The sequence below is a fragment of the Octodon degus genome, unplaced genomic scaffold (genome assembly GCF_000260255.1).
Source record: "Octodon degus isolate 3935 unplaced genomic scaffold, OctDeg1.0 scaffold00076, whole genome shotgun sequence".
In the NCBI taxonomy this organism is placed as follows: Eukaryota; Metazoa; Chordata; class Mammalia; order Rodentia; family Octodontidae; genus Octodon; species Octodon degus.
In genome coordinates this window covers 10,151,233-10,157,361 of record NW_004524652.1, presented here as the reverse complement: position 1 = coordinate 10,157,361, position 6,129 = coordinate 10,151,233, and positions in this window count along the sequence as shown.

Genomic DNA, 6,129 nt, shown 5'->3' with positions numbered 1-6,129 from the left:
ATAGGATCACAAGTCCGCATCTTGTACAGCAATTAACCACTAAGAAGAATATATGCAGTGTATTATTTGTTGAAACTGTACTTCCGATTTGAATTGAAACTGTCTCATTGCTGTTTATCAATAAAACTTTGAAAAAAATTAAAAAAATAAATTAAAAAAAATGTGTGTCCTTTCTCTCTGTTTTCACCCAAGAACAGGAAGCCAGCCTATGTTATGCTTTTGCTCAAATGCCTTCTGAGAGGTGTAAAAACCTTCCCCATTGCTTCTGGACTAAAATCTGGACCCCTGAGCACACCGTGGGGGCTCTTTTTTTTTTTTTTTCCTTTCCCTCCCCTCTGACATCCTCTTCCCAGATGTTTCTCCAGTGTCCTGGGCACACTCCCAGTTGCTCTTCCCTCTCCAGCAGCCCCTTCCCTAGATGTTAGCCCTGCTCACCCTCGGCCACCATACAGCTCTGTCTTCAAACATCACCTCCCCACAGGGCCTCCTGATCCCTTGATACACTTGTTTATTGATTTTAGGGCAGTGCTGGGTCTGGAAGCCAGGCGAGCGCTCTGCCACTGAGCTACCTCTCAATCCTTTTTGGTTGTTTATTTTAGCTTTGCTAGAAAATAAATTTTCCTTTGCAAATTGAAGATGTACAGTATGTCACATATATATGTAGAACCATAATAAAATGGCTAAGGTAGTAGAACAAATGAAGGTATCCATCATCTCCCTTAGCTACCCATTTTTGTTGTTGATTGTGTGATCAGGGCAGCTATAATTTATTCAGACAGCAAAACTCTTGCATGCAACACAGCATCATAAACCACAGTCTTGGTGTTGTCTGTTAGACCTTCCACTTCCTCATTCTGTCTATTTCCTACACTCAGATTAACACAGCTCCTCCTCCACCTCCTCTACCTGGGTTCCTTTTTCTCTAATTCATTTTTCTTCATAGCTCTTATCACTAATCACAAAAATATTTCTTATATTTGGTTATTGGCGCAGAGTTTGAGTCTCCCTAACAAAATACAAGCCCCTTGCAGACTCTTTGTTTTCTGCCTGACTTCCAACACCTAGCAAGTGTCCGGGTGCTATGCGCTCGTGTCTCCATCAACACTCTATGCACTGAGCTCAGCCAGTCTGGTGTTCTCTCTGGACCCGCCTTTTGCTCCAGCATCTCTCTAAGGGAGAAGCAGTGCAGTTTATGGGAAATACTTTTAAAAGAAACAGAAAGAAACTGGTGTGTTCAGCGGGTGCTAGCCTCTCGTCGCTGCCACTTCAAAGCAGGTGGAAAGGAGAGTTCTTGTTCCTGGAAAGAATGGCGAAGTTTCCTTAGCATCCCCTGGGCCCTGGAGGCTTCTGGTCCCCGCTAAGGCACAGAGCTGCAGGCCTGAGTGAGTTTCTTCTCTCCTTGGTCTGGGCCACTTGTTCTGTGACCAGGAGGAGCAGATGAGGCCCTAGAAGGCTGTGGGGTAGGGGGGCAAGGGCGCCCTGTGCTCGCCTCCTCCTCAGGGCAGAACCTTCCTGCCTCTCTTACCCACACCCCTCTAGAATTCCATCTGCAGAGTCCGAACTCCCCGTGGAAATCCCCTTCTCTTTCTCTCCCACCCAGACAACCCTGGTTCTCTCAGCTGGGCCACTCCAGACCCTCAATGAGCTTGATGTCTGTAGCCTGGACTCCTCGTCCAGGCTCAGCCCCGTCCACTGGGCCTGGGCCAATCTGAGAATCAAAGCTATTTGGATGCCTGGAGAAACGGGCCCAGGGAGGGGCCGTGTGTCTGCAGGCAGATCTGAGGCAGGCGGAGAGGGACAGTGGATGTGGCTGCTGGCATTCCGTGCCGCATCACAGCGGTGGCCCTTCTGCCCTTATCTGGTGCAGACACTGGGGCCTGGGTTGCAGCCACCCCAGGGGTAGCCAAAGCCAGGGACTGACCGAGAAGGGTGGAGCACATATTGGAATGCACAGCCCCTTGTGTCAAGTAGGACAGCCCCATGATGCTGCCCCGTGCTGGGGGTTCCCTGATGCTCAGGCTGGGGCCACATGCTCACCTGCTACCCTTCGAGCACCCTAACTCTGTCACTAGCACAGGAATTGCCACCTCCAGTTCTGCTTCTAGGGACCCTGCCCTTGAGTGACAGAAGACCCCTGGAGAGTGTGGGCCACCATTCTCCACTTCCTCACCAACAGAGCCCGAGCAGAGGTGTTTGTCCTCCTAGCGGTCTGCAGGAGCAGTCTCAGAGAGGGGAAGCCCCATGGCGAGCCTAGGGCTCTGCAGATCCCACACTCTGCATTCCTGCCTCAGCCTCAGAATGAGCAGTGATTCGCCCACCCTGAGCCCTGTCTTGTGGCCCTGAAAGGTCACACACCTTGGCTTGTGCAGGGACAAACATAACGGCCCTTCTGGGAAACCAGAGGCCTCAGCTGCTCTTCTTCATCAGGGCGGTCCCTGCATGCACACTAAGAAACAATTTCCTTTTGGTACCAAATGTAATGACAATAGAAAGTTTGCTACCAAGGCTCCCTGTGTGCCCAGCACTTTGCATATTTTGTCCCACTAGGTGCTCCCAGGAGCCTCGTGAGGGGAGTCCTCATCTCATCCCAGCTGCCAGGTGGGACCACTGGGTCACAGAGTGGTTCAGTGGGCTGCCCAGGTTCCTGCCTCGAGTCTCCAGTTAAGCAACCTCAGCCCCTGAAACCAGTGCCAGTTAGCTGGATGCTGGAACATCTGTATGGGTCAGAGCTGCGCAGCTGGAAGTAATGACACTCTCAATCCATGACCGACGTGGACTGTTTACCAAGGTAAGTTGTCAGTGGGAAAGATCAGCAGGGAGGACCAAGTCCCAAAGGCCAGGGAGTGCTCTCCAGAGACCCAGCTCAGGGAGTGCAGTGGGCTGGGGACAGACCTGCTGACCCTAAGTCTCCCTATGTCCTGACTGCCATGGTGAACCTGTCCTCACCCCGAGCACCCCGGATTCTGGGCCGTCCTCCACGCCTGCTCTGTGCTTCCCTCTGTCCCAGCCCCCTCTTGCATCACTTGCTGAGGACCAGCGGTTCCAACCCCTGGGACAATCTTAATCTTCCTCTAGCTGGTGTTGAATGGATAAAACAGCTCAAAGCCCACTGAGTTTAAGAGCCACGGCAGGTGTGTGAGCAACCCAGCAGTGCGGGCTGGGGTGGCAGGGGCTTTGTGTGGTACTGCAGCTGCCTGCGTAGAGGTCAGAGGCAGCCATCTGCCTCCGTGCTCCACAGCCTTGGAATTAAATCCGACGACGCTCTGCAGCGCGGCCAGCAGCTTAGATGCGGCCCAGCAGCTCCACAGATCCGTCCCATCCATGCCCGGCCTGGCTCTCCTCCCCTGGGGCCAGCTCATCACTGCTCAATTAAGGATCCAGACACACTCTCTTCTAAGGCCTGGCGGGCTGGGAACTGCGGCACATGCGAGCCTCACACTGTGGAGGGGACAGCAGATGCCACACGCAGGATTCGGATTGGAAACCTATTCTGTTTGGCCCATGCAGTATTTTTGAAAAGTAAAATTAAACCAGCATTTTAAAAAGTACAGGCTTTAATAAAACATGCAGACTACCAGCTTCTCTGGAAAAGCGGGGAGAAGCAGAAAGGGTTTCTGGACACCTGCATTTACTATGTCAGAGCGCTGTTCCTGGTGCAGGGACGAGAGCTGACAACTAGACAGAAGGCAAAAGTCACTGTCCTCAGGGAGCCTCTGTTCTCATGGGGAAGCAGACAGCGGGCAGCGAGAAATGAACTATGTCAGCTGGTGACACGTGTCCTGGAGAAAATAAAACCCAGAAAGAAGTTTGATTTTAAAAAGATCTCAAGTCAAGGGAGATGATGTTCGATTGAAGACCTAGGGGGGCAGGGGATGGGGCCACTGGTTCTCTGAAGCAAAACATTTCAATGGAGGCAAAAGAAAGAGCAAAAGTCCTGGGGTGTGCTGTCCCCCCACATACCCTGATGCTATCACACCAACCAGTCACATCTGGGTGGTGTGGGTTCCTACACACTGGTGTCTGCCTGTCTCCAAGTGGCGGAGACTGCCTCAGCTTCCCCTGAGCCTGGTTACATCAGATACGACAAGGTATTGCTCTTTGTGCTCCAAGCCCCTGCCCAAGGACAGAGCCGGCCCAAGAGCTGCTAGAGAGACACAACTGTGCTCCTGGCTTCCAAACCCAGCAACTCACTGTCACCTTCCTGGGGGCTGTGGATGCCACCTTGCCACAACAGATGGCCTACCTACCACTGGAGAGCCTCTAGACACTCCTGGGGGACAGTCCCAACTCAAAGGCAGGCAGAGAGCCACATACTCACTGCAACTTATAACCTGCACAGTCTCAGCAGGTCCGTGGCCTTGGGTTCTTGTCAGTAAAACACTGGAGGTCATCACAACTTGCCTTGGTGCAGTGGCTTCTTACGAAGTCTGTGATGCTGGGTCCCTGAGTGTGTTCCCTTGATGGCCCCATTTAACCCCCTGTGCCTGTTCTGGAAGGTATTAGTGGTACTATCACCATTTGGCAGGTGAGCAGGCTGAATTTCAGAGGTGAAATTCAGACAGACAACACCTGACACCAGCTTCTTCTACACTCAGCTCTGCTTGGCCTGGGAGCAGCATGAAGGAAGAGGGTGAAGACGCCAGGCAGGCCACCAATGTAGCATCCAGAACAAAACAGGTGCTCAGTAAACACAAGTCATCATCTGCCCCTGTCCTTTCTCTTCAGTGCAGAAGTGGCTTGTGATCCATGTGACTTGAAAGGCATAAGGTGGCTCCATCACTGTTTCGAGACAAACGATGATGTTCTAAGCTGCCCACACGGGGTTGGTTTGTTATGCAGCAAGAACTGACTGATGCAGCTGCCTGTTGTGGCTGGAAAATTACTGCCCTCAGATCTAGGTCCTGGGATTCAATTCCATCTCCCTTCTTTGCTTTGAGTAACACTGGAAATTTTTATATGCTCCCTGCAATGTGCATATAATAATTCCCACTCTTGCAGGAGCTAGAGAGCTAATCTGAAATGTAAGCATCGGCCAGGAAGGAGAACACAGACTTCAGTAACAGATGGGCAAATACAGCCACATAGACAGAGATCTAACTGACTGGTTTGTTCAGGCCTGAGTGAGTCCTTGCAGGCAATGCAAGGGCCAGACAGCTCTTGCTGCAGTTATCTGAATAGGCTCTAAGGAGTGATATTTTTTCCTCTGGGAAAAAATCCCTTTCTGGGCCGCATTCTGTGTGTCTTGGGTGGGTCCCCCTCCTGGCCAATCAGTGTAGTGCATCCCTCAGCGCACTGATTGGTTCAGGGCTGGGCACTTGACCCAGTATTGGCCAACAAAAGCTTGTCCCATGACTTTTGCACAATTCTCTAGAAAGAGGTGTTCCCTTTCCATTGGAGTGGCCAGGCTGGTAGAACAGAAACCTGCAACTGCTTCTGATCACTTTTGCCACCACGTAGGAAAATCTTACTGAAGGATAAAAAGTAGGGTTGGGAGATGGAGAAAGACTGATTTCTGATGTTGGCGTCAGAATGCTGGATACAGCCATGCCTGCATCTACCCAGGACATTTGGGCTCTCATGAGTTAATATGTCCCCCTACCCTTATGCTCTTCTCCAGCCACGTCCTGCCTCTGCAGCCCTCCTCAGCTTTTCAGTGTTTTCAGGGGGAGACCAAGCTAACCTGGGGCCAACAGGAACCCCGAAGTCACCAGTGCTGTCTGTGGCCTGGAAAACATTGGCAGACAGAGACTCTGCCTCCGCCCTTAAACCTCTCCCTCCTCCACTTCCGAGGTGTTGTTCCTCAAGCTCTTTAGAGGACAGGAAAAAATTCCAAGCCATCTGAGAGCCTGGGCCTGCTGAGAACCAGCACTCACAATTAAAATTCTGTGACAATAAACAACATTAATTAAAACCAAAACAAAGTACTTAATAAGACAAATGAGGTGGCGATATGAAAAGTCGGGATGAGAGAGCTGCCATTAATTAAAAACAAAGAATAAGTTCTTTCCTCTCCTAAAAATAGGTTGTGTGTGTGTGCATTTTCTAGAAAAGGCTTAAATTTTGCCTTAATGCACAAAATGTCAGAGCCCTTGGCTTGGGGGTTGGTTCTCCCTAGAGAATCTTCCCAGA